The following is a 27,239-nucleotide window of genomic DNA, read 5'->3' on the forward strand; positions in this document are numbered from 1 at the left end:
TGGGTTTGTTTGGTTCCTTTTTTTTCCAAATACTGGTTGAACTCATACAGGACATTAGCACTCCTTACAAGAACAGGAGTGTACTTTTCAAATCTTCTCATATTCTGCCAAGTGTCATCCCCTGAAATCTCAGCTCCTATGTGACCAATAAAAACTCGTTAGAGTTTGGCAACTAAAAATCTCGGATAATTCATCCTGTGCTGGCTTTGCTCAATGCAGGAAGATGCTGAGGGCTTTCATTCTTTCCCTGGCCTGGCTGCCAGGAACTACAGCAGTACAAACACTAGATCTGAGAGAAAAAGTCCCTCTGGCAGAGCCCAAGTGGAACTGAGAGAAGAAGGGAAGAGCCACAGTGGAATTCTCTGGGACAGGGAGCTGAGAAAGATTAGGACCACAGGGGAAAAGGATGGGTTCTGATGTTGATCCCACTGAATCATCATTCACCAGACCTCTGTGAGCCATTTGGAAACAGGACCTAAATATAAAAGAATACACAGTGGGGAGGTGATGGGTATGGTTTCAAATGGCATTTGTAAGCACACTGGAGCAGGTATTTTTCATACCAGAGTGCAGCACAGATTCTCTCTGCACACGTGCTCTGGGTGACATAAGTAACATTTCCAAAGGATCCAGGGAGACTTTCCTGAATGCCATTTTATCTCCATCATCGCCGGTATCAGGTTCCCAAATCCTCAGCCACAGCTCCCAATCCCAAAGTGCAAAGCCTTGAGCACTGTGTCTGTGCTCACACAGCTGACAGCCTGCAGATAAACACCCTCTCCCAGCTCTAATCTGGTCTGCAGACATTTGTACAGCACCCTGACAAAGAGGTACAAGGAACTTTGTGCCACAATAGCAGGAGTTGCACCAGCAGGGCCCACTGCAAAAGGTTCAGATTAAGGCCTGATTGCACAAAACAGAGTACACAAAAATCACAGGAGCTACAGAGGGGCAGGTTACACCCAGCAGCAGCAGAAGCCAGAACAAGCAGATTAGCACCACCAGCAGCATATATTGTAACATATCTCCCTTTTTTTTGTCACTAAGCCATATGAAGCATTTGCTGTAGAATTATTCTTACATCTCTTCTGTTGATAAACTACTTAACATGGTAGAGTTGAAGCTAATCTGAGTGCTGTATGAAAAACAGGACATGCCATCTCACTGTGCTGCTGGTTGATATTTGGTCGCCTCTTTGCAGGTACTTTTTGTGAATTGCAGCTGCTATCTCAAAGCTAAATCCTTTGGCCCATGCACAAGTCCTAAAAGGACCCTGAAAGTAGAAGCATCCTCTGAGCAGAAAGGTAACACAGTTTTTTCTTAGTTTGCATCTGAGAGTAAGGGAAGGAATTGGGGATCTTGAAACAAACTCCTTCAGAACTGCACAAGGAAGCAATAAGATTCTGCTGTGCTCAAGTTTGATAAATGACTTATTAATACACAAAATCTGTTTCTGAAGAAGAAAGTTTGTGTAAATATATCAGGCACTGCTTCTGTGGCCACATGACTGATATTCCACAGTGCAGCCAGTATCTTGCAATTATTTTCTACTGTAAATCTTTTGACAGTCTAAAATAACTCAATCAGGGGTTTTCAACCACTAAGTTTATAATTTCAAGGTTTTCCCCTCCTCTAATCAGCAGTTTTATAACCTACTGCTCTTCCTTCAGAAAGAGCTGGTGATGATCAGTGTTTATTCCAATCCATTTAAGAAGGCAGCTGTTTATTAAAGTGCCAACAGCTATGATTGATTTCTGATGCTCATGAGTGCATCTGTTTTCTAGTTAATGACATCATTGCAAGCAAACAGATACTGCAAGCTGGGGCTCTAATGGAGAACTAAAGCAGCCATGCCTTCTCTATAAAAAATAAATTGATTTCACTCAGAAAAAAAAGAAAATCTATTATTATGTCAAATGTTCAAGTTCCATTCCTGCCAATTGGCATTCTTATATGCAACTGGCATTTCCTCAAAAAGAATCTGTGGGTTAACGGTGTTTATATTAAAATCTTTAAAGAGGACATCTGTTAGTTGAAATTCCAAAAGTAGTGACTGATTTATGGTCTAGTAAATCACATCTGTACAGGGGGAAAAAAAAGACTGAACTACAGCGAAAGTAACATCTGTCATCAGGCAAACAGACCTCGAGAGTGACTGAAAAATGGAAGTGCTGCAGGTTGGGAGAGTTCCCCCTTAATTCTCCCCTTTTTGTGGAGTTTGAGATAAGGAATAAAAATGAGTGTACTCCAAGCTCCACTGAAACTTGCAAAAGCAATAGCGTTTTAAACCTCATTTCTTAGGACTGAATTCCCGTCTGGTATAAACTAGCTCACTTTTTACTGGCTTTACCTTTTCCTGCCTCCTCAAGAATGCACTGTGGGCCACAGTGTTGTCAAGAAAGCAATGATGTTATCTCCTTTTAAGAGTCTCTTTCTAATATAACTTTATTTTTTCTTAAAGCAAATATAAAGAGCATACACAACCATTTCCTCTGCAATTCCTTGTATCCATCGAAGAGGGGTGTGGAGCTGAGAGCACTGCTGCCCACCTGCCTCCTCCTGGCAATCTCCAGGAAATGGTTTATATTTTATGACAAAGAGGATTTGATGTGCTCGGAGAACAGGGCTGTGACTCAGGAACCCTGGATTTGAAGTGGCTGCCCTGAGCAGAGCTTTAGCTGGGAGTGGGGGATGAAGTGGGAGCCTGGGAATGGAGCTCATCCTCACCGGGGGCTCTGCCTGAAGCTGCCGCTGCCTTCGAGCTGGCCCAGCTCCACCTCCTGGCATTTCCCTCAAAATTCCCTTCCCTGTCTGTCTCCTCACTCTGTGCCTCCTTTGGTGTGTGTGCATTTTGCCTGACTCTGCAATTTCAATGGAATGAGAGGCCGTTTAAAAATCTGCACTATGGGGAAAAAAAAAAAAAAGGCTTTTTAAAAAACGTCAGAAATAGTGAAATCACACTTTGAGGCCTAAAATAAAGCCTTCAGATTTCTTGGCTTTTGAGTCCTTTTTCCTTCTTCCCTGGCTCTTGACCTGAGTATCAGCAGCTTCTGAAATCTGGAAACATTATTCAGTAGCAAGGCCGGCTTTCTCCCTCTTATTTCATTGCCTCTGCTTTTCTTTCCACCTGCATCCTCCCACAGGAGCACCAGGGAACATCACTGTTCTCACAGAGAGCAGGACATGACCTGTTCAAAGCCTAATGAGTCCCCTCATTCAGGTTTAAATATTTAACTTTGAGACTAAACTTAACCCTACCCAGCCAGTTTTCATTCTTTGCTATTTTCTAACTTTTCTCTCATATAATAACTCTGCATCTCATATCCTTTCCTAACTTCACTCATAAATTCAATCCTCTTAGGAATAAAGAGTGTCATTCCCTATTTCCTCTTGTCTCCTTGCATCCTAAAATAATTAGCAAAGCGTATTAGAAACAGCAGAAGGCACTGGTGAGTCACTTGGCTGCAATAAGGAACTCATGGCAAAGCCTGTCCGTGTTTGGATTTTTGGCTGAGACTGTAAATCCCTTCATTTTACCCAAAAGAGGTTTCTTATGGCACAGTTTGACCAAAAAGTGGCAGAAGCACCAGAGAGCCTTGCACTGAGTCTCGTTATTGCTCTGTGTAACAGTTTGAAATCTGCAGACCCCTGAACTTGTCCCATCAATGGCTCAACGTGATCATCCCCATCAGTAGTGGGACAATAAAACTCTATTTCCTTCAGAGACAGACTTTGTGTAGTATTATTAATATTAAATGTAATCATCAGCCTTAGAATGAAATCCTTCCACATGGTCAACAGGTCCAACACCTGCAAGCCTGACTACTTATTTTAGTTTTCAAATAGAGAAATAAGTCTAGGGAAAGCTCACCCTTTGCCTTCAGGGAGATTTGAGACATGAAATAAGTTTCTCTACTGAAAACATGGAGGGGAAATAATTATTTTGCAAAAGGCTTAGATAATTCATACTATCAAAACAGTGGACTCATTTTGCAATGTCTGATACCATTTCATTAAATTAATTAGACAATATGTTCAATAATGAAAACAAGCTTCTTACAGGTTTGGAACAAGCAGAAAAAAAATCATGAGGAAACAACCCTATTTTTTTTTTTTTAGCTATTTTTAATCTGCTCTTCACGAAACTTAGGGGAGAAATTCTAAACCTTGACCTTTCCCACAGCAGCTCGGCGAGTTACTCTGCCCTTACTCCACGGGTAAGTGCTTTTCTAAGCATCCCTGATGCTGAATTTGATATCCTAAACATTTTCATTAAGCTCATTTTTTGGGGCATGCATTATCACTTCAGGTAGCCGAGCAGCAAGTGCTGGTCCCGCTGTGATTGCACTCAGCGAGTCGGGCCGATGCGCTCAGGATACACACGGCAATTATGCAAAGGGAGCCCCGCTGAGGAAGCCCCCTCTGAAAGGTGGTTTGCAGGAACATATTGCACGAGTTATGACTGGGGAATTACCCAGCAGCAGAGAGAGCAGCAGCAGCACCAAAGCTGATTAGGTCGTTTGAGGAATTACGCTGACAAGTTTTTGAGCCGGGGAATTTCGCTGCTGTCAGTTCTGAGCCGCCCCAAGGTGTGGTCTGTGGGTAACGTGCACAAAAAAGGGTTGCCACAGAGCGAGATCACAGAGTCACAGACTCAGTTAAGTTGGAAAAGACCTCTGAGATCATCGAGTCTGACCTATGACCCAACACCACCATATCAACCAAGTGTCACATCCAGCCTTTCCTTACACACCTCCAGCTGACCCCACCAGCTCCCTGGGCAGCCCATTCCAATACCTAATCACCCTTTCCATGAAGAAATTCCTCCTAATGTCCAACCTAAACCCCTCCTGGTGCAGCTTAAGATTATGCCCTCTTGTCCTACAGCTGTAGAGAAGAATCTGACCCCCACCTAGATGTACAGGAAGATGCTCCTGCAGGTCAGTGCCCCTGCACAGGAAGGCTCTGCACAGCAGTGACAGGTGGCACATTTACACATGGCTTTCCTCAGTGGTGATCAACAGACTTAAAACACCAGAGGGATCAAAATGCCTGAAGGGGACTAAACTATAGAAAAACACATCCCACTAATTCTGCTGCTCAGAGAACAATTTAGGGTTTTCATTCATTTTTTTGGCCCCATTCTCAGCTGGCATATGGTCATGGTTTCTGAATATAGCCTGCATTTAAACACTGACTGTATAAAGAGAAAACACTCCCATTATTTCAAAGCTGTAGGGAGGATAATTTAGCTGCCCTGCCCTATTTCCTCTGATTTTGAGGTGGGGAATTGCCAACTGTCCTTAAGCAGCTGACCAGGGTACCCGACAGATGCACTCAGCATTAGCACATTATATGCTTTCAATGCTATTGCTTGAATAGGAAGGGATGTATTATTTCTTCAGCCATCAAATTAGTAATATCTTGTTGGTTTTGTTTGGTTTTTATTTTTCTTTAATTCCTAGTAAGGAGAACATAAAAGTTCAAGATGAGAAGAAAAATGTACAACAGGGTGAAGGTGTTAGTCTGATCCCTAAAGCACCCAGCACCATATGCACATGTTTGTCAGGGATTCTGCTTCACTGAACAACTCAAACAACACATAATTTCTCTGATCCTGCTTGATCCCTGGAGAAACACTCACAGGTCGCTGTTTAAATGAGGAGAAAATTGGTTATAAATCAACCTAATTTTCAAATGTATTAATCCAAAGAGAACCCAATTTTGTGTGAAATGGTAGCATTTAGAAAGGAGTATAAGTAAACCTCAGTAAGAAACTCCCTTGAGTTTAAGGTTAGCTTGCATCCAAATTTTAAACTAAAATGATACTGCCTGTCTCACTTTTCAGGTCTCCAGATTTCAGCAGTGATACAGAACACAAAGGTATAATTAATCATAAACAAACTATTTGCATTTTAGTACACATAAGTATGATGGAATGTTTGATATTCTCTTTCTTCTCTGGCTTTGGGCTAAAGTATCATCATCCTTTGAGCGTGTGGGTATAACCTATGGGGTGTGGGTATAAGAAATGCTGTTACTTGCAGTTTCTGAGGCCCTGCAGTTCTTCTGAGGGGAGATGGTTTTCAGTCAGAGCAAGGTGACATGATTGCATTAATACCACAGTTCTTAACTAGCAAGAATAAAGGTTTGAATTTATTGACATGTTTCTCTCTGTTCTGCCACGTGCCTACTGAACGAAAAACAAACTTGCAATTGTGTCCTGCACTGGCACACAGGAATTCTCCCTCCACTCCTCTCCCCGGGGAACTTGATAATAGTTATACCTGTAAAAGGTTTTTGCTTACATCACAAAACCACCACACAGCTCATCACAGCTAAGATGTCCTCAAAAGAAAAAAGAGCTGCTTTGATCTGGCTGCAGAGCTGCTCCTTTCCACGGCTTGAGTGGAGAAGTAGAAAAAGTTTCCTAAGATCCAACATTTGTGTGTGCAGTTGTCGACGGAATTTTTCACGAGAAGAATTCACTGAGGGGGCTAATCCTGCAAAGCACTGGCTCTGCTGGAGTGCAGAGAGCTTGCCAGAGATGCTCAGCATCTCACAGCCCAGACTGCCCCTGACAGCGCAGGAACAAAATGACTCCAAGGTCAGAGAAATGCAGGGAACGTAAATCTCTGCCCACCCCAGACATGGGCTCTGCACAGTGCCCATATTTCACATTAGAAGTTGCCACATCATTTTTATAACAATTTTTGGGAAGTAGAGAAAAAAAAAAACACAACAAAAACAAACAAAAAACAGGTGAAGGCACAAAGCAAATAAGCTTCAAAGACAAGAAACTGAAGGTTTCAGAAAATACATATATAGTGAATCGTAGACAATTTGGACTCTGTGGTTTTCTCATTACCTGGAGGACAAATTCTCCTCTCTTATGCTGATGGAGCTGTTACAGAGTTAATGAGTAAGGTCTGATCCAACCAAGCCAGCACTTTTTTATATCAATATGTAGCATGCTGGCGCTTAGCAATGTGCTTTTATCTCTAAACATGACAGAATCTTAAAGCATCCATAAACCAACCAACCCACCCCTAAGGAAAATGCAGACCAGCACTCTAGGGATGCAGGGCTGATCTCATTGGTAGTTGTCTCTTCCTGGGGGAAAGGGTCCAGTGATTAAAGCCCACAAATAGGGCTGAACATCTCATCTCATCTCATCTCACCTCATCACTGATTTACTGTGTGACCCTCCCCACCTCCTTTCAAGCAAATTATGTAGTTCCTTTCACTTTTCCTTTTACCACATGGTCAGGAAAATACTATTCCCATGTTTCTCCAGCCCACACAAATTGTGAGAACCAATTACCATTTGTGAAATGCTTTGGATGTGCATTGTCTGAGCACAACTAAGGAGAAGAATGGTAATTACTCATAGTTTTCATTTTCCAGCACATTAAAACAATTTTCTGTGCCTCAGCTAAAGCCACCGCACTCAAACCCGATGTCCCCTCAAACCCTTGCTTTCAACAGGCAAACATTACAGTGCAAATGTGTAAAACAGACCAGACAAGTCTGAGAGGCTTCAGCAAATGTGTTGCCTGTTAGATAAAATTAATTACAAAGTTATTCTCTTAACATTTAAATTCACCACACTTTCATCTACTTCAAGCCATTCCCATGCAGCTTGTGTAGTGTCCCTTGGATGATGATGAACCAAAGTGTGCTGAATGCTTGAAAAGTAAAGCTTTTCCTCCCTGGAGGAGAGGGAATTGGATACACATATACATTTAGACCCACTTATATATAAAACACAGACAGATATACGTGAGTTTATAAAAACACAAGTGTTCCAGAGGAATCAGGTATCTATAGTAACAAGATGCTGGTATTCTAATGTCACTGTGCTTCCTCATAATAGGACCATTAATGAAATAGTTGTTTGATGTTCCATTGCATATAATGATAGCTTTTTGTGCTGTAAATAGACAGCTATACAGATGTGTGCAGATACATTGTTATTGCCAAAAAACTCCTCAGCAGGACCATTAGAAAAACCCATCATTCCAGCCTCGCTTTCTTTGATTTATAGTGGAAATATTCCCGATCTACATTCAATAGCAAAACTACCTGCAATTTTAAGAATGCAATGGTTTCCTATGTGCTGCAATGTTAAAAAAAAAGAAAAATCTTTAAAGTGATGGCAAGTGTTCATTTGCAATATGGAATGAGAATTGTCGGATGAGGAAGGCAATATCCTATCACAACCCTGCTGATCCTGGAGTTCTCTCTCATTCCCTGGAAAATCTGTGCTGCACTGGTGTAAAATTATTTACATCATTTTTTAATCAGATAAGGAGATAGAGCATTGTTTTGGGTATGAATTCACTACAGTATTTTGAATTCTTTTTTAATTGCTTTTGCTACTTCTTCCTATTTTTTCTTCAGCAGATCAAGGAAAATCCACTCACATTTGGACAAATATCCTTGACTGATCCGACTGTCTCATCCTTGACTGGCAGGAAATTACATGTTGCAACACAATTACTTTCCTCTCTTTCTTTTGGTTGTAATGTAGACAAAGGAACGCAGTCTTAAAGCTTCAGATTTGAAGGTGAAATTTGTACCAACACACATTAACAGAGTGTTTAAGACTGGGCTCATTTTCACTTTTCTACCCTCCAAGGCCCAATGCTGTAATTTTTGAAAGAGAAAGAGCTTCCCGCTGTTCCCAAGGCCTTCTGCTGAGGAACAGATCAGCTCATGGGGTATTTACAACAGCTTTTTCCTGACATAGAAAGCATGGCAGCATCATATCCTCCTCTTCAGCTGCACCTAGAACTTCTGTGCCAGGCAGCAACTTGGTTGAAAATCTTGTTACACTGATTTTTGGTCTGTTTTGAAAAAATGGGAGTTTGGAAGGGATGTTTACTGCAGATGGTGAATGATAAGGGGTCATGCACGTGATATAATAAACTGCTTTTAACAAACAAGTGATTTTTCTCCTATTTTCCTAACAGGTTTATAAGGAAGGCTTCAATCTGGCCCTGAAACTTCACTCTGTTTTTAAAATACTACTTCTCAGCAAGACTAAAGCTTCCAGAAAAGCAAACAGCACCTTGGAAACAAAAGCCAGCATATTCAGACATCCATGCAAAGATAAAAACAAACACCTTAGAGATAACCAAGTGAGTGTGTACAATTCCTGCCAGCAGGTTCCAAGCAGAATGACAATTAAAGGAAGCACAGTGTGCAATGTCCCTTTTAGTCTCTAGGACAGCCTCGGAGATGCCACCCTGTTGTCCCCGGTACTGATGGCTCTTCCTCACCCACGCTATAACTACAACAACTTTTCAGTGAAATGGCTCTTTAATTTGGTGCCCTGAACAGCCTGATCAGCTCTCCCAGCAAGGAGGAGCATTAAACATCCCCTAAAACCAAAAGGGACCCAAGCAGATCCCAACAAACTGATCCCTTCCCCAGGACAGAAGGACGTGGAAGAGAAGTTTGGGTATCCAACCTCAGAACCCCTTTCACTGGCAGAGCTTGGGGATTAATGTCTGCAACATTTTCTGCTACACTTCCCCAGGACTGACCTCACAAACCCTTCTTATTCTGTATATTTTGCTCAGGAGTTGTTCTGCTGTGTTTTTATTTGCTAGAAAAATTGATTGTGGAAGAGTTTTATAAATACTGGAATAAATGCTTATTATTTTTTTTAGGAGGAAACACTTTTAATTCAATGTTCTGCTGTACATGTGCACATATTTCTGCAGCTAAAGGTAGTGACCACGTTGGCAAAGCAACAGTGGATTCAGGGCTTTTATAAAGAAACAAAAGATGGATGCCTTGCTATGTAAAATACATCATCCTTACTGAGGACATTTTCACCTTGAATCCCATCAGCCCTCACTTTCAGACAAATTCTGTTATTGTTTGTGAGCACTTAAACAGCAAAGGATGCTTTACACAGCTACAGTTTTAGAACTGCCTGCCCTTGGCTGAGGCCCATTGGAATAAGCACAGCGAGTAAACATCCAGCTCGAACACTGCACTCCTTTTGTTATCTGAGTTTAAGATGCAATGAGTCCATTTTTTTTTTTTCCATGAGTAATTACAAAGCATTCTCAGTTTTCCAACCTTTCTGACACACAGCAAAATATGACTTACGGCACAGAAATAATAATAAAGGCTCTCGAAAAATTTATGGCTTCCTGGATGTTGTAAAAATGCCTCTCACATTCATTATACCTCCCACTAGAAAATTATTTCCACGGTATGTTTTAATGAATCTGGAGATGATTTCGACACCTAGGCTATCGAGAGACAAAATTATTGTGTTTCCTATTGATAGATTGAGGCAAGCTTTGGGCCATTTAGTAGCTGGAACATCTTCAGACACAAAGCTGTCCTTTTCTTATAAAAAGGAAAAATTAAAGACACTGCACACTTGGTGCCAAATTTTGATTTTGCAAATACAGCTAACTGAGAATAGGAAAGGGGGAGGTATGAAGAAAAGCCACCACCTGTCCAGAGCACTGAGTTACTGATTTTGGAGTGCAGAATTAATTTTAAATAGAGAACCATCTTCATAATAACTGCTTAATAACATGAAATAATATTTTGTTCACAAGCCTGAAAACCATAGCAAAGGGTCTAACCAATACTAGCTCGAATTCACTTATCCAAAAACTTATTTAATGCAGGCACAGCTCTTTTCCCCATCTGAATGTGCGAGGAGAGGAGCCTCAGTGCAGAGCAGAGCCCGTGGGTGCCCTTGCAGAGGAGCACTGGAGGTGCTGCAAAAACAGCTGCCACTTTTTCTGAACTGAGGGGGAGGGAAAAGAGAAGTCAGAGGGACTGGGCTGAACTTCTCAGGGCACAGGTCTGTCTGACTCTGGTCACGGGTGGCCAATCCTCCTGGCTGGCTGTGTCTTTCCCACTCTCCAGGTCATCCCCACAGTTCCATGCAGACCATCAGCGTGAGGGTTACACTCGGTGTCACACCTCAAGGACAACAGCTCATTGTAATGCCCAGGATGGGATTAAAGGGAGATAAAAAAAGTGACAAAACTGGGTTGAAATAATTTGTTGCTTTTAGTTCCGTTTGCAAAAGTTGTCATTTATTCTTAACACTTCATAAAAGCAAATAAAATTCCCAAAGGGCAACTCCTGTAGTGCATTTTTACTGCATAACGAAGAATTCCAGATTAATAACTTTGGGTTCAGTTTGTTTCCTTCCATGTTTTCCTAAAAGCCTTAACACAGCAAATAGGTATTATAAGTATCTCTGTGGAGACTGTTATCAAGACTTTACTCCGTTCCATCATGAAATGTAAATATTTTCTTTGAGTTAAACCAGAAGTAAATCACAAGCATACCATTTGATGTAATTTCCATGAGGTTTTTTGTGACATCTTTGAATTGCATGGGGAATATAAAACCAAAATGTTGTCTGAGAGCAGTTTGCTGCTGTGAAGCTCCTCTTTGTATCTTTATTTTCTGATTCCAAACCTTTCTTTTTGTTTCAGAGAGCCAAATGCAGAATCCTGCAGTCCAGCTTTCCAAACAGTGCTGCCTCTGGGTGCTTGCACGTTCCTCTGGGTGTCTGGTCTAACCTGGGCAGTGCTTCTTGCCCTTTTCCCAACGTGCTTGCCTAAGGCAGATCCCACAGCCACATGGAGATTGTTTGCAGATGCAAGCCAGATGTGTGCCCTGAAGAGCCACAGCTCACAGAAAGCAGCAACAGAGCTCAGCTCCTGGCAAGGGAACTCGTAGTAGCCTGTGCTCCCAAGGCTGTTATCTCAAACAAATGATATTTCTCCCCATCAACATTATTAAAGCCTTTGTGTCCTCTGATCTATTTATCACTGTCTGTCTTCCTTTTCTCATATCACACATCTTGGTCTAACCAAATTCTAAAGATTAAGCATCTCTCATGAGGCAGTGGTTACAGCCTTCCTGCCTTTTCTGGCTATACACAGATAATTAATAATAATAAATAGCTGTGTGCAGCTGGATGAATTATTCATAAATGGATATATCAAAATGCTTGACATTATCTTCATCTTCATATATATCCAAGAAAGATGACTATGTATCTTTCAAAGTCATTTTTCTATCAGATAGAAGGCTGAGGGGTTTGATGTGTGCTCAGTTAAGCACAGTCAAGTGAGTGTAATGCAAAGCAAAAACTTACCCAAACCCACACCCTTTCTGCCAGACCACAGAGCTGACTGTGCAAACAGTGCCCACAAACACAGAGCCGTCGCTAAAGCTGTGCAGAAATGCCCACTCCCATTTCTCCTTCCATACACACTCCCCTGCCTGACAGTTTACCAAGGATTTTAAATATAACTATCCACTTCCCTCCTCTCTGCAGAACTGCAATTTTGGAAAGTGCCTAAGTAAGTGAATTTTTTTTTTCCTGCTTCCATTATACTGGGATCATTTTAACAGAGTAGAAGAAAATGCCACATAATACATTCTTCCTTATTCTGTCTTACTCTTTAAAATACAATTATAGGCAGAACGTGAATCTAAAAATGGACTCATGGGACCAAAGTCTCAGACACTGTAAACTGGCACAGATTCATTCTGTTCTGCAGAACTGGAGTCTACAGTTGAGAGTTTGACACAATAGCTTTATATCAATGAACTCAGTTCAAGCTGCAATAGTTTCCAAGGAAAGAGTTTTCCTGTTCACCAGCCCGATAAACAAACTTGTAAATTTAGTATCAGTGTCCTTGATACTGTGTAAGCAGCTATAATGATTCTGTGGTCACAAGAATTAACTATGCTCTTATTGATATATGAACCAGATTTAAAGCTGACCCCCCCAGGTAAATGTACCTCCCATGTTTGCAGGACCTTGGTTTGTGCAGCAAACCATGCACAGGTAACATTGAACTCAGGCAGCAGTTTACTCTGGTAAACCCCAAAATTTATCACTCATCTTATGGACTTGACTCTGGACCGTAACTGTGCTTCATGAGTATTTATCCCTCATTTGTCTGGACTTAAAGAAGTATTTATTTATGCAGACCTCCCATAATATTTATGGTTGTCCTCCAGGAAAGACGGCAAGAAAAACTGAGCTCTTCCTCTGAGTGGCTGTGACAGGAGAGAGCAGCACAGACACTGCATGGTGGGATAGGTCTAAAATATAAACTATGGCCTTTTTTGGATCTGCTGGACTGGTGGACAAAGCAGTCTGGCCACCAGCCTGATGGAGGATAAGGGGTAGCTCAGGCTGATTGAAGGATGTGGCTTTGACCCAGCTCTGAGTACATCTGGTGCATCTCCAGTTCCAGCTTTCCAGCAAGGTGTAGCCAATACCCAAGAACTTACACAGAACATCATCTGCTTTTTGTAAAGGTTTTTGACTTTCACAGACACTTCAGGAGTAAGTTTCTAACTATCTTAGCAACAGGAATGCAGAGAACAATGTATGTTAAATAAAGCAAGCTGAAAAAAGTCAAATACATTTTTACATCTCTCTCATTTCCACAAAACAAGACCTACCTAGAACTCAAACACCTCTAGACTTCCAATAATGGACCTCTGACATCAGTACACAATAAAATCAGGGGGAAACACCTAAGCCAAATAATTTTCCATTGTACTTAAGTCACACCAGTGATATCTTTAAATGATATAAACCAGTGTAGCTCCACCAATGACAGTGGTTCTGTAGGAAGCTGAGGGCTGTTACACCTCTCTGTCCTCACAGATCAGAGGATATGTTACCATTTAAAAACTCAGCTGGTAGCTTGGAAAGCAACTGTACTCCTCTAGCACTGCTTTGCATTTCAGAAGCTCTCCTAACTTGACTTATCAGAACAAAGTGTTCTGTTTATTAGTATTTCCCCTAATTACTATAGAAACAAGCAAAAAACCAGAAATACCTATACTTACTATTGCTAAAGTTCAAATGCATGACTGTGCTACTGAAGTAAATCCCTATGAATATTTGAAATATTATATAATTATCTCCAAAATGTACTAATAGCCCTAAAGCAAATGGATTTTTATTTCATTTGTTACTTGTGACCTCTCAGCTCAATAATTCAGAAGAAGGTGACTGCAACCACTTTCAATCTAATGAAGAGGGTAAATGCTGCTTGATTTGTGGATATTTCTGCAATCTCAAATAATCATTTCTCTAAAACAGAGAAAGTGATATGAGATACAAAGATGCACAAAGTATTGTGTAGCCACAGGAAAACATGAGATTACTGCTCTGCTCCAAAGCAAAGAGACACAAACCAAGAGCGACAGCTCAGTGAGGAAAAGGGCTTTGCATATTCTTCAGAAAGAAAAAAACCACCTGTCAGGGCAATACCTGATGCAATAATAACTGATAATCAATAAATAATAGATTTTTCTAATGGAAATAATTCAGAGAGGCCCAATCCCTAATGCCCACCTTAGCTGCAGTAACAGGACCCGACACAGAACTGTGGCATTTGAAGGCTGGCCCAGCACACAAAATATTCCCCGTGCTCACGATGGACTCTCACCTTCCCCACGCCTTGCAGTTCCAAACCTCCAGAGAAAATTAGTGCATCTTTCATTACAAAGACTGTTTTCCCTGTCCCTGCAAGTTTCTGCCTCTATAAACTCCATCAAATAATATGGCTATTTTCAGCCTGCCTTTAAAGAAAAAAAAAAAAGAAACACAAGAAGAACTGTGGTAATGGAGACCCCAGCTGACACCTCCCTTTGTAACGTGTTTCGTCTGCCCTCAGATCTTTTCATTAAACAATTCACTGTCTGAAGGGGGGAAGACAGGACAGGGAAGAAATTGATTTTAGAATTCATCATTAAATGCCCTTGGGGTTTTTTTTTCCCTTTTTTTTCCCCCTCTCTTTGTTTTTCTAATAACAGTATGGCATTGTCTGTGGACAGAATCAAAGAGCGAACATCAGAGAACCCAAATCATCGGAGGCTTGGTGTCTGTCTGTATGTTTTAATGCTTATAACTCTATTATATAAAGTATTTTCTGGGAACTCTTCACGGAAACTGATTTTTTCACAAAAATATCCACACATTCACACACACACACACAAACCAGGGATTTTTTTTTGTTAAGTGCTCTTGAAGTGCATGGGCTGGGATGGCCTTTTCATCTCCTCTGGTTGGCAGGTCAACTGCTTTACTGCAGCACCGCCATGGGCTCCTAAAAGCTTTTTCAGCTTTATGAACAAACTGATAGAAAACATGTTAAGTGTGACCCTGCAATTATGTTGCATTGAGCAGGATCAGCACAGTTATTGCCTCTTCCAATCTTCCCTTTGTCGGTTCAAATGCAAAGAGCACCGGTACACGTTAATGGCAACCAAGTAATAGTTAAGCCTCAACTTTCGTTTTTAACCCAACTATTTTGGTAATAAGTCCATTTGAAGATAATGAGGCAGCTGTCAGTGGCAGGGATGGGTTATAATCACTCCAAACTACACGGAGGACAGAGGAATTGGCAGAATGTCCAAGTTAATTCTCTAAAGATCCCTGTGTCCTCCATTATGTGAAAAAAGTCTTGTGAGGAGCACTCACATTTCTTTTCTGCTTAGTGGAGTGTAAATAAAGAAACAAAACACGTAACTCTGTCCCACCACAGAGATTGCCTTGTGTTTGTAATTTCAGAGAAACATTAGCAAGTGAATTAGTAAATATGGGTAGGAAATGAAGGGGTTTTTCCATGGACAAAAGATTTGCCTGGAGAAAGACCATCAGATTCTCCTTGAGAAGCAGCCCTTCAAAAAAGCCTGATCTGGCACATCGTGGGTCTCCTCTCCTCCAGCTGAAGGTAACTGCAGAGGGAGCCAGGCAGGATCACCTGAGCCAGCTCCCTGTGGGTGAGCAGCAGTTTTGGAATGACACCCAGAAAGGGCCCACCCACACAGAAGGAATATTGTGACTCCAATGCCACCAAAGCTGGAATGTACTCAGCAAGGAACGTGTAGCAATTACAGGGAGCCTGTCAAAGTGTGCCTGGAGAATTACAAGCACTGTGAATTTTGGGTTGGTTTACTCCTGTTTGCTAAATCATTAAGAACTAGTTCTGATCTCCCAAGAATACACTTTTTAAATTGAAATGGTGCCATACAATTTCTGGTTTGTTTATGAGCCAGTGACATTTACTCTGGATACCACCTAATACAAGGCTTTTAAACTGAAAGCATATGCTTTGGAAAATTGCTTCTCGAAGCACAACACCCTTCATCTCCCACATCCCAGGATTCAAAGGTACAACTTTTCTCAGCGTCCAAGATTTGCAGCACATTCATGAAGCATTACCTGCCTTCACACCTATCGGGATCATTGTGTTGGCAAATTTGAAGTTGTAATTTAACTTACACTTAGGGTGGTTATTGTGTAGTTTAAAGACTTCATTAGCAAGATTCAAAAAGGCCATTAAACACCGTTTTTCAGCTGTGGGGAATAGAAAATCTAAGAAAAACCTTAAAGCTGGTTGTAAAATTAGAAAAATCTCCCGTGGCTGCTGATTCATGGTGATCGTTCTTGTAAGTTTAAAATCAGTGATTATTGCAGGTTTGTCTATCAGGAAGTGGGATTTTTTGGCACTGCACACACTGTTACTGATGTGAGTCCTGCTTTGCTCTCCCCAGCTTTTCACTTAAGGTAATTACCTCAGGAAACCCTCCCAAAAACAAAAATCCAGGACACAAGGCTCTTATGCACAGAACGTGACAGAAGCTCGATCGGCTAAAACCTGCTCTTAGAAGAACCACTAGTCACTCAAATCCAAACCTATTCAACTGCTTCCAGAATCTGATTTTTAATATTTCTTTTTCATATTTAAAACTAGCTCATGTGAGCTTGGAGGTGACAAGGATTGCTACTGATGCAACCCTGAGCCTCTCAGGGCTGTTCCCTTACAGCTCAGCTCCTGGACCATGGGGAGCCCGCTCGAGCCATAATGCAATGCCACCTGAAAGGAAGGACTAGTTGTATGTACATTTGGCTTCTAAAAATGAAAGCTGGGCCCTGCCCCTCCCTTGAGTGCTGTGGGGTTGCAGGTGAATGTCAGCACTGAACATCTCCTAGGCTGGCTGAGAGCTGGAAGTGTTTCAGCCAAGCCATTGCTCTCCGGGGAGGAGCAGGGGGCAAAGGAATAGTTTTGCCATCTAAACCGCTGCAACCCCAGCTCAAACAAGCCCTCTGCCTGTTGGGTACATTGGTAAATTGTCACTTACTGATCAGGCCCGTGACATAAAATCCCCTGGATCCCTTTCCCAGTAACAGGCAGGGTCTGTGTCCCCAGGTACAAGCACTAAACATCCCTGAGCCCCGAGGGATCCCTGATCTCCTCTCTGCTGTGTCTCTGAGCCTCAACACTAACACAAAGGCTTTAAGGTTTAGCCCCCACAGACCCCAATCACTTTGGGTTTTCTCAGAGAACTTTTCAAACTAAGAAGTGTAAAGGAATTTAAATCCTGTCTATGGTGTAGCTTGAGAGCTCCAAGTTATAATATTCCCTTGCACTCTGTATATGTTTTGATCCATCTGTGACAATGACAACAAACAGGGAGCCAACAACTCCAGCTATAATTGGTGAGAGCTGTAGGTACAAATAAACACCAGTTTTTCTCTTTAGTATATACAACACGTGGAGCAGTGCTGTAGGTCAGGAGAATTATGTCTCAGTGTTCTGTGGGCAGGTTTCTGATAGAGGTTTTATTTTTTTTGGTGCTGCAAGCTTTCAAGGAGTTATGACATTATTGTTTCTTTCCAGATTGCCTTGATTGAGGTCAAAGTTCAGGAGTTGTATTGTGCTACCCAAAGATTGCTTTGCTCCTGTTCTTTCCAAAGAATTGCAGGGATCTGCAGTGAGCAGCTTAAGAAGCAGGAAGCCTTGGCTTCATTCTCACTTGCATTAATGAAAATCAGCACTACTGAAACACAATTAAGCTCATGGAAAAGAGAGGAGACTCCTTTCCTTGGCTTTCTCTCTTGTTGTTTACAGAGTGGCTAAAAAGGAGTTACTGAAGAGATGCAACTTGTTTCAAGCTGTTTTCATTGTTATATCCTCCTTTTCAGGGTAATTCTGACTTCAATGCCCTTTATACTTATCATATAACTCCACAAGGGAATTATTGTATGCAGTGGATAATTAAGCATCTTTGCTGATGGTAGGCTTTGACTATGGCAAGATTCTTACAGAACTAGTCTTATTTTCTGAACTATTTTGTCATTTGCTAATTAGAATCTGGCCTTAAGGTCTTTTAGAAACTTTTTCCTGAACTCATCTTATTATTCAAAACTTTCCTCTGAGTTTTCCTAGGCAACATATAGCAGCTAATTGCTAATGTATAAATTCACTTCCAATAGAACTTTTCTCCTCGGTGAGGACTCTTTTCCTACTGCTTTATTTTCCTCCACTGAAAAGTTGAAACCTGTTGCCCTGAGAAGGACAAGGAATGGATTTGTTGTCAAAAACAACAGTATTCTGCTGTTATTTCAGTGTCTGTAAACTTTATTCTGAGGATGCTCTATGGGAATATCCTGAAATCTCCTAGACAGGAGCTGAGATCTGAAATCAGGGGTTATGCACAGCTGAGAACATGTGTGCTGTGAAATATAAAATCACTCCAAGGTGAAGTCATGACTTGGAAGCCTTGGAGCAAAATTCAGGGAAATGGAGCAAAATTAAGAGCTTAATTGTGTGAAGACTCTGTTCTGTTTTACTTCACACACATGGATTTCCCCTGTAAAGCTAAAGCACTACTTGAATATTTAAAATTAAGCACACAATTAAATGCTTTTCTGGATTCAAGCCAGGCTGCTCAGCATCTTGCTGTATTATCCCTCTGGAGAGCAGTTACTTTGTCTTTTGAAAGCCAATTTGTCCACCCTTAATGAATCACTTCTTCCCTCTGCCCCGTGTTTTATTTCATTGGTTTTTACATACATTTTTATGAGCTGAAACGACCATCCTGCCACCCTTCAAACACTTCTGACAACCCAGCTGCTCAGCCCAGGGCAGCACTGAATCCACGCTCGTGGCAGGATGAAAATCCACGATGTTACCTCGGGAATACAAAGTGGGAAGTGCAGAATCACAGCGCCTTTGCCAAACTTGAGCAGAAAAAGAAACCACAAAAGACTGAAGCTCAGGAGGATGGGAAGGGAAGCGAGTCAGCCACCAGCTCAGCATCATCAAGAGACAATATTTCTGTTCTGCTCCACAGAAATACAAACCACAAGAGAATAGCGAGAAAAACACATCACTAACAGCCTTATGTACTTGATAAACACACGGCTAAGAGAGCTGCAGCTCTGCAAACAACCTGCCCATGACTGACAAAGCATTTATTAAATCAAACAAGATGCTTTTGGCACTTCCCAACCCATTGAAATGAGAGGAGATAGGATGAAACTGTCTCAGGCAAGGGTATCAAAAATACACAAGCCATAGGACCCTCTAGGTATTATTTTTCCTTATGGTCTAGCAATTCATTCTGCTTTAACAAAGGCATAAAAATTGGTGGCAGCAAAACTCTCTTGCCCACTAATTATTTATCCCAATAAATTACACATTGTACAGTTCTTAGTTCACCCCTTACTGCTCTAAAATGTCTGACAGCTGCAGGAAATAATCTGTGCACTTCTGAGAGGGAAAGAAAAAGTTTAGACAAACTAAAAAGCCTTTGACAGGATGGGGGAAATGGAATGGGGGAAAACACAGGCTCGATTAAAGCTGGAGTGGGGGAAAAGCTGGACTGGATCAGGATCGAAGAATGAAATGAGGGATTTCAAATTAGACCTGTAATCCAACTGCTTGGGTTGACACCTTCAGTTCCCCTCTCTGGTCCTTCCCAGGGTGCTGAAGCTGATGAGAAGCATTGAGATGGGTTTTGCTCATTCCAGGCAAAGTGGTAAATGAGAGATGACACAGTTCTGTGTCTTTCAGCTTAAAAATTAGCTTTAAAAACTGCTGCTTGGCTTTCTGTAAAGCAGTGACACCACAAGATATGTCTTGCAGGAGAGGCATGTTTTTGGACTGTGTTAAATCTGTGGGAGCCACAGAGATTCTGTCAAAACAAGGAACCCTTTTGCTTGTTTTACAGCAGTGGAACAACTTCTGAAACACCATGTGAAGCAGAAGGCTCCAGCTCATCAAATCTACATTATATGCATGACTACTCCCCAGAACAACAAAAATTAGCCTGTGGCTATGAAGAAAGTATAAGATGGCAAGGCAGATTTTATGCTTTTCCTCACTACCTGACTTGTGGTGGGAAGACAAAGCAGCTTGTAAGGACCATTCAGGGCCACACGTACAGTCTGGGGGAATCCATCCCAGGGGTGCAGATACAACACAGTGTCTCTCCTCGTTTAATAAATTTGGCTGTCTCAGTTGGATAAATTTGGTTACCTGCAGGAGTTTTCACTCTGACAGCCTTTGGAATTAGCTGTGTTAGGAAAACTGCTGTAGGAAGTGTTAGGAGTGTATCCATAACTGAAATGGATACTGGAATAATGAATGACATCTGATATTTTTGGCACAAAAATGGTACTTAGTTATTTCAAGCTATCACGTTGCACCATGCAATGGCAGAGGGAGCCAAGATGATAAAATACCAACTACAAATCCTGAGGTCTATTCTCTCCATCTATTTTTAGGTATTCAGGTTGCTATCAGCTCTCATACCATTGCAAGGGGAAGGAACATGACAGGCCAACAATTCAGTGGAGGGACTTAGAGCAGCCTGTCAAGCTCAGGTTGTCAGAAAGACCCAGTTTGCTGGTATTCAAATTACTAGCAGGTTAGATGACCTGAATGTAGTTTAAAAGGAAAAAAAAAAAAAAAAAAAAAGATAAACTTTAATAACCAAAGGGAAGTAATTGCAAGGGAGGTTTGTAGGAAAGTGAATACTCGTGAAATTATCTTCTCCCTCTGTACAGTTACCCAATAAAATCAAAGTGATATTCAGGATATTGAATTCCAACAAGATACCCATCTCTACAGACTTCCCTATGATGAAACTAAATAGCTAAAAAGCGAGTCTGGAATTCTGTTTCTGCAGTTTCCAAATCAGACCATTTCATAATTGGATCTGTGATACCTGTGATCAGCTCTGGCACTTACAGCAAATTCTGAAAACACACACATTTTTTAGGGAACAAGAAGAAAACCTTTCCAGAGGTGAGCAATAAAATAAAAGGAAGGAAATGGCTCTCAACCTACCTCAAAAATTGTATATATTAAAAAGTTCTGGCTCTCCCTCAGCACAAGTACACATAACCTTTAATACCTTCATTGTGAAGATTTGCCAGTTAAGAAAGTGCTATTATCTGTCTTTTATAGGTAGGGAACAGCACCCAGAGAGCCTGACTAACTTGTTCAGTGTCATAAAGGGATCACATAGTAGAGCTGAGAATTAAACTTTGTTCTCAGAGCTCTCAAATAAATGCCATTGTTCGTGAGCTCTTTAAATAAAAAGAGTTTAACAGGAAAAAAGAGGAGGCAAGGGAAGAGCAGTATTTGATCACCAAAGAGTTGTAAGTGTTAGGAGGAAAAAAACTCGATGCAATTTAATGTAGGAAAATGCTGTAAGGGGCTTTTAACAAATAAATTAATCTGACCACAAAAAACCAAAACAACAAACAAAACTTAAAGGGGAGGAGTATTTCCAGTTCTATATTTAAATGGAAAAGCATAATATATTTCCAATGTGAAGTAGAAAATCAAACATTATTAATTCCCTAATTATGTTGAAAAATCATATAAAACTGCATCATCATAGCATTTAAAGGGGAGTTCTTCTGATTCAAATTTATCCAATCCACAATGTTCAAAGTGACCAGAAAATTCCACCCTACCCGCATTTATGATGTTATCATTATCTATAATGAAAAAAGCTAATCAGTTAGGAGGTGCTCTGTGAGAATGCAAGGTTAAAGAGAGAGTGTTTTTCAGCCTGAAATAATCAATAATTTAGTTTTGATCAATTCTAGTTTCTGTGCAAATCAATGCCTTCACCCTGGCCCATCTATTAACTGAAGCCCACATGGAATGAACTTGGTCCCACAAGGAGCCTCAGTTAAAGTCAGGCCTGAAACTTGATACCAAAGTGAAAAACTACCTGTGATGGTCAAAAGCTGATGGTTGGACTCAGGGACTGAGACAGCAGAACTGGGGCCCACTGACCCAGTCTGAGATCCCAAGTGTGCCCCCAAAATCCCAGGAGCAGCTGAACAGAACAGGGGGTGATGGAGCACTTTTGACAAAGATATTCTCTGCAATGTGGTAATTTCCATAAGAATTCTCTTACCCAGTGTGTGTTTATTTATGCACACCACACATTCATGCCTGTCAGGAGATGTCTGCATGAAGATTTACTTTAGTGGATATACTACAGTGTTCCTCCAAATGATGCCTCTTTTACTGGTGTTGAAACACAAACAGCAAAGCTCCTCATGCTTGAAAATCACCCCCATTAGCACGACCTTCCTAAGCAGTTAATTCCTACTCTGGAATATATTTGTAGGGTGGCTGGTATATGGCTTAAGGTAAAAAAAACCACAAACTATAGAAATCTGCAATCTGGCCTGTCTTCAATTTTCCCTTCCAGCAAATATTTTCTGTTTGCCTCCTCATTATTCCTCAGTTGCTGTAACATCATTCACACAGAATGGTTTATTTTTGTTGTTGTCTTGGAAGACGACAATTAAAATCTCTCACTGCTACTAAATGTTGCCACAGTTGTGGGTTCACCCAACAAGCATTTTAAGAGAACAATGAGGAAGGAGCACGCACAGACAGAAGAGAAAAGAACACAGAAAAACAATCCTGTGCACTTTCCTCCTTAAATCACAATAAAGATCATAAAACCCCCACAAAAACAAGGGAATAATCCTGAATAGCTGGGAGCTTACACTGACAAACTGCATGAAATCTTCCTTCTGGTGTTTCCTCTCCTTTAATTTAGTTGTAAACTAGCTTGGAATAAATTCTGGAGTCTCCAAATACGCATTAAAATGAGTATGGCACAGGGAAAAATCTGCTTAGAAATAATCTGCATGTAAGGCTGCATTGTTCAAGGAAGAATTTTTCCAAGCAATACTCTGACTACACGTCCCCACGAGACAGACTCCGTTCATCATCTAAAAGGCTGTAATTAATTGGGAAAAAAATAACTGAAAGCGATTACTGGGAAACACATGGGAGGTGAGATAGACTATTAAATTTATTTCCAAGAGGAGATGGGGAAAGTATTACATTTCCCTGTCCAAATAACCTTAGTTAATATACATTGATCAGCCACCGCTTCAGATATAAGCACGGCTTATCAGTTTATCAACATCTCAAGGTTTTGTGCCAATTGTTCTGACATGTTCTCAATAAATATAATAATAGCAAAAGGCCAAAAAAAGGAAATGGGAAGATCCATCTTTCAGTGACTACTACCACCAGCTCAGTAGATCAATACATGTCATAACGTTCTTCTCATTTGGAAAACAGAAATCCTTTTATGGCAACCAAGCTTTAGTATTTTAGTTATTAATTTACATGGGTCATGACAGACCCAGGAAATTTCACATTGGCACAGGAAAACCACAGAATTAATCCCAAATAATTTTGAAAAACATGGGATCTCAAGTGAAACTTCCAACCGTTAGGTGGGTTTAAGATTAATGTCCAGATTTTCAATGCCTATTTAAGGGGGCAGATTCTGATTTTACCTCGTGATGGAATTCTGTAAAATAAGTTCAAATAAAACGAATGTGCTGTTTCATAACACTGTCAATGAAAGAATAACCAAATCTGTTTTCTGGAACTGGAACATGAGGATTGTCATACCAAATATTACAATACTGCCAAATACAGGTTAGAATCTTGCTGCTCTAAGCAGTCAGCACAAATAGCTGTTACAGTAGAAAGGGGTGAAGTTTTTGTAGGTTTTTCCATATTCGAAAACCCCAAATTCTCCTTTCTCAAAGGCAAAGAGAACTACTTGTTTTAAGTGGGAGGATTGATACTCCTGAAGGTTTAAATAGATCTAGTAGAACTGGATGTTATTATTATTATTATGCCTATAACTGTCTGCAGCCACTGACAAATAAAATTCAGGTCATCTTGAAATTTAATATCGTAGCTCACTCAGCACTTTTGTAGAGTGATAAATGAAACATTTTTCCTTTAAAGATAAATCTAACTATTGGACTTGATGATCTTAAAGATCTTTTCCAACCTAAACAGTTCTGTGGTTCTATGAATCTGTACAGTTCAGCTGATTTTCCTGATTAGAGTAAGCATTGATAGTTACTGTCTGGTTGTACTAAATAGTGATTGAAGCATTCCTGCCATTATTTGTCAATTCACACAGAACATCAACCAGGTCTTAAAAGCTACATACATGCAATTCCTTTTGAGTCTACGAGCTGCTGCTTCATCTGGGAAGGCTGGGGGAAAGCTTAGATATAAAAATTATATATAGAAAGCTTAGATATAAAAATTATATATAGGTTGTGTATGTTCATGAAAGAAAGATGGCATCAAACCCCGTCAGCTTTACTCTCACCCAAGGCTTGGAATTTATATAGGGCATATTTCAGGGGGAAGGCTGGGGTTGTATTTTATATTTGGCTGCACTACCACAATTCTAATCCTCGGCACAGGGGAAAACTGTCATGTCAGACAAACTCCAGCTGTCCACTGTGCCTGTCACTTCCTTCAGCTTCAAGATTGCAGCAGAGGGATGGAGGGGTCTGTGAGCACGGTCAGGAGGTTGAGGCAGCGGGGACAGCAGGAGGAGGAGGAGGAGGAGGAGGAGGAGGACAGGAGTTGGCTGAGCAGGGAGGAGGGATGGGCAGAGAGGGACAAGCACATTAGAAGTGAGAAAAGTGCTAAGACAGGGTAGGATGGGCAGAGAATAAAAGCCTGGGCAGGGAATGGAAAGAGAACAAGATGATAAAGAGTAAAAAGCCACATGACGTTCCCCAGGGATGTTTGCTTTTTGGAGAGAAGGGGGAGTCGAGGGACAATTGTTTCAATAAGTTCCCAGTGTACAGGTTCTTTTAAGGTAAACCTGGATGGCTCTTGGTTGTCTGCCATGTCACTGGAACGATTCCTCCCCCAGAGTAATGACATCAGGACATGCATGATGGACTCCACCTGATGTCACTGTCTGTGGCTTCCAGCCACGTGGCTCTCGGGAAGTGCAAAGCCAAAATTTGTGGAAGGTTATTCAGAGGAAAGAAATTTACCTCTTGAACGTGAGACATTATCTCCTCCCAGCCCCAAGGACACACATCTCGAGGTGAATAAAACCATACAAATTAATCAACTTTCTGGGTTCATTAACACCCACAATAACAGCAACAAAAAAGGAGGTTTAGATTCAGGAGTACTTGTAAAGTCTTGGCACCAAGCTGATGAAAAACCTGGTTTGTGGGTGTTTCTCCAGTCACCTGGAATACCCATGAACTGCTGACAGAAAGAAAATGGTCTGAGCACAGAGATGAAAGTACAGGGAAATAATAAACTCTCTGCAGCACTTTATAGTGACCTTGCTCTTGCTTGCAATGACCACTGGAAGGAAATCAAGAGCAAGTCATTGATGCTGGAACATTGAACATGGCAAGGGCTATCTGGAAGAGATTTTGGAGAAGAGTGTTCTCACACTTCATTACAAGGGTGAACCTCAGTCCCCTCTCAAAGACATTACCTCTTTACTAGGAAGAAGCCCTTTGAAAACCTATTTTCACTCATTATTCAGTCTAAAATACTTCTGAGAAGTGTTTTACCTCTGTTCAGATAGAGGTGGGTATAACATCCATCCCCAATCGAGGGCATCTTCATCCAGAGATAATGGAACACAGAGCCCAGGGGCTGCCTTTCCCCTGCACTTCTTATCAGTGGTCCTGCAGCTGGGCTGGAGAAAAAAAAACAGAAGAGAAATAAAAAAAACTTTGCTTGGCTTTGAGTATTAAACCACTGAAGAGTGTTTGCAGCTTTATACTCAGTGTAGTATTTTCTATTTCTTTTAGTTTGATAAAACTTGGCTCTATAATTAAGCACCCCACAGTGCCACCCCAGTTTTCAGAGGTCTAGAATACATTGGCATTTGTCTTTTGGGGAATTTTGAAATTGCCTTTCAGTCTTTTGTCAGAAGTTGTACGTCCTATACCTCTAAAAATAATTTCTTTTCAGCATAAAAGATAATTTCTTAGAAAATAATGGTATCTATAATGTCACTTAATTTTCTTTCAAGAAGGGTCCTCCCCTCTAGTTTAGTTTTTGTTTAGTTTCTTAGAGCTGCACTTTAGGCTTTTCAGATTTGCAGATGTACAGTTTTGAAAGGCTGCTTCATTAATTTTTTTTCCTCTCAATCATTTCATCAACTGATCATACAATGATTTATAATGAAACTCAGATTCCAAGGAACAAACGAAAACAACCTATAAAAATATGAAACTGCTAATCAAGAGCCAAACAAACCTACTCTCCAGTTCAAAAGAAAGCAGTGTGTTGTGCTTTTATAATTCTGTATTTCTGTTCTCTTTGCCAAGATAGGAGATTAATCTTGAAGGAGCAAATGGCCAACCCCATGGGCTGTTCTGTGAGGAGGAACAACAGGCTGAATAATACTGCAAAAAGAGGCACAGCCACAAAACAGAGCTGGATCTGCCTCATTCCAAACACCAGTGCAGGCTACAGGACTGTGTTATAATCACACATTTTTGCTAAAGTAATGACAAGCAACTCTTTTCATATTTTTTTTGTCATTCCTCTGAGAATTGGTGTCCGCAGTTAATTTTCAGCAGTTCCACAAAATCCCAAAGTAACAGGCTCTCTTCAGAGGTGTTTTAATTAAAATATCAGGTTCACATACAGAATATTTCAGCTAGTTTTAGGACACGTTCAGAGTACTTTTATTGAATTTCATTAAAGCTTACTGCAGGTGCATTAAAACTTTGCAATTTTAGTTTTGTCTGGTTTTTTTTTTTTTCCATGACTGATGTTTCAAGGGCATGTCAGAAACACACCAAATCATGAAAGACTCAATTCAGCAAAATGAAGCTTTTCCAGTGCTGAGTAATTAAAGCTCTGCAGGTTTCCATGGCTCTGTACAGAGCTTAATCCTCACTGAAATTTAAAATCAAGACAAAAGAAAATCTGTTGACCACCATTGCAGAAAGTCTTCATTAGCTTGGTACTCTTGACCCTATTCCCAAGAAGTCATTAGGAGTCTGCTCATGCAATGAGGGAAGGGGGGCTCGTGCTCAGAGTTCTGCCATGGCATTCAGAAGA

The sequence above is a fragment of the Empidonax traillii genome, unplaced genomic scaffold (assembly GCF_003031625.1).
Source record: "Empidonax traillii isolate 1590-97213 ecotype Southwest subspecies unplaced genomic scaffold, ASM303162v1 scaffold91:size2966241, whole genome shotgun sequence".
Lineage (NCBI taxonomy): Eukaryota > Metazoa > Chordata > Aves > Passeriformes > Tyrannidae > Empidonax > Empidonax traillii.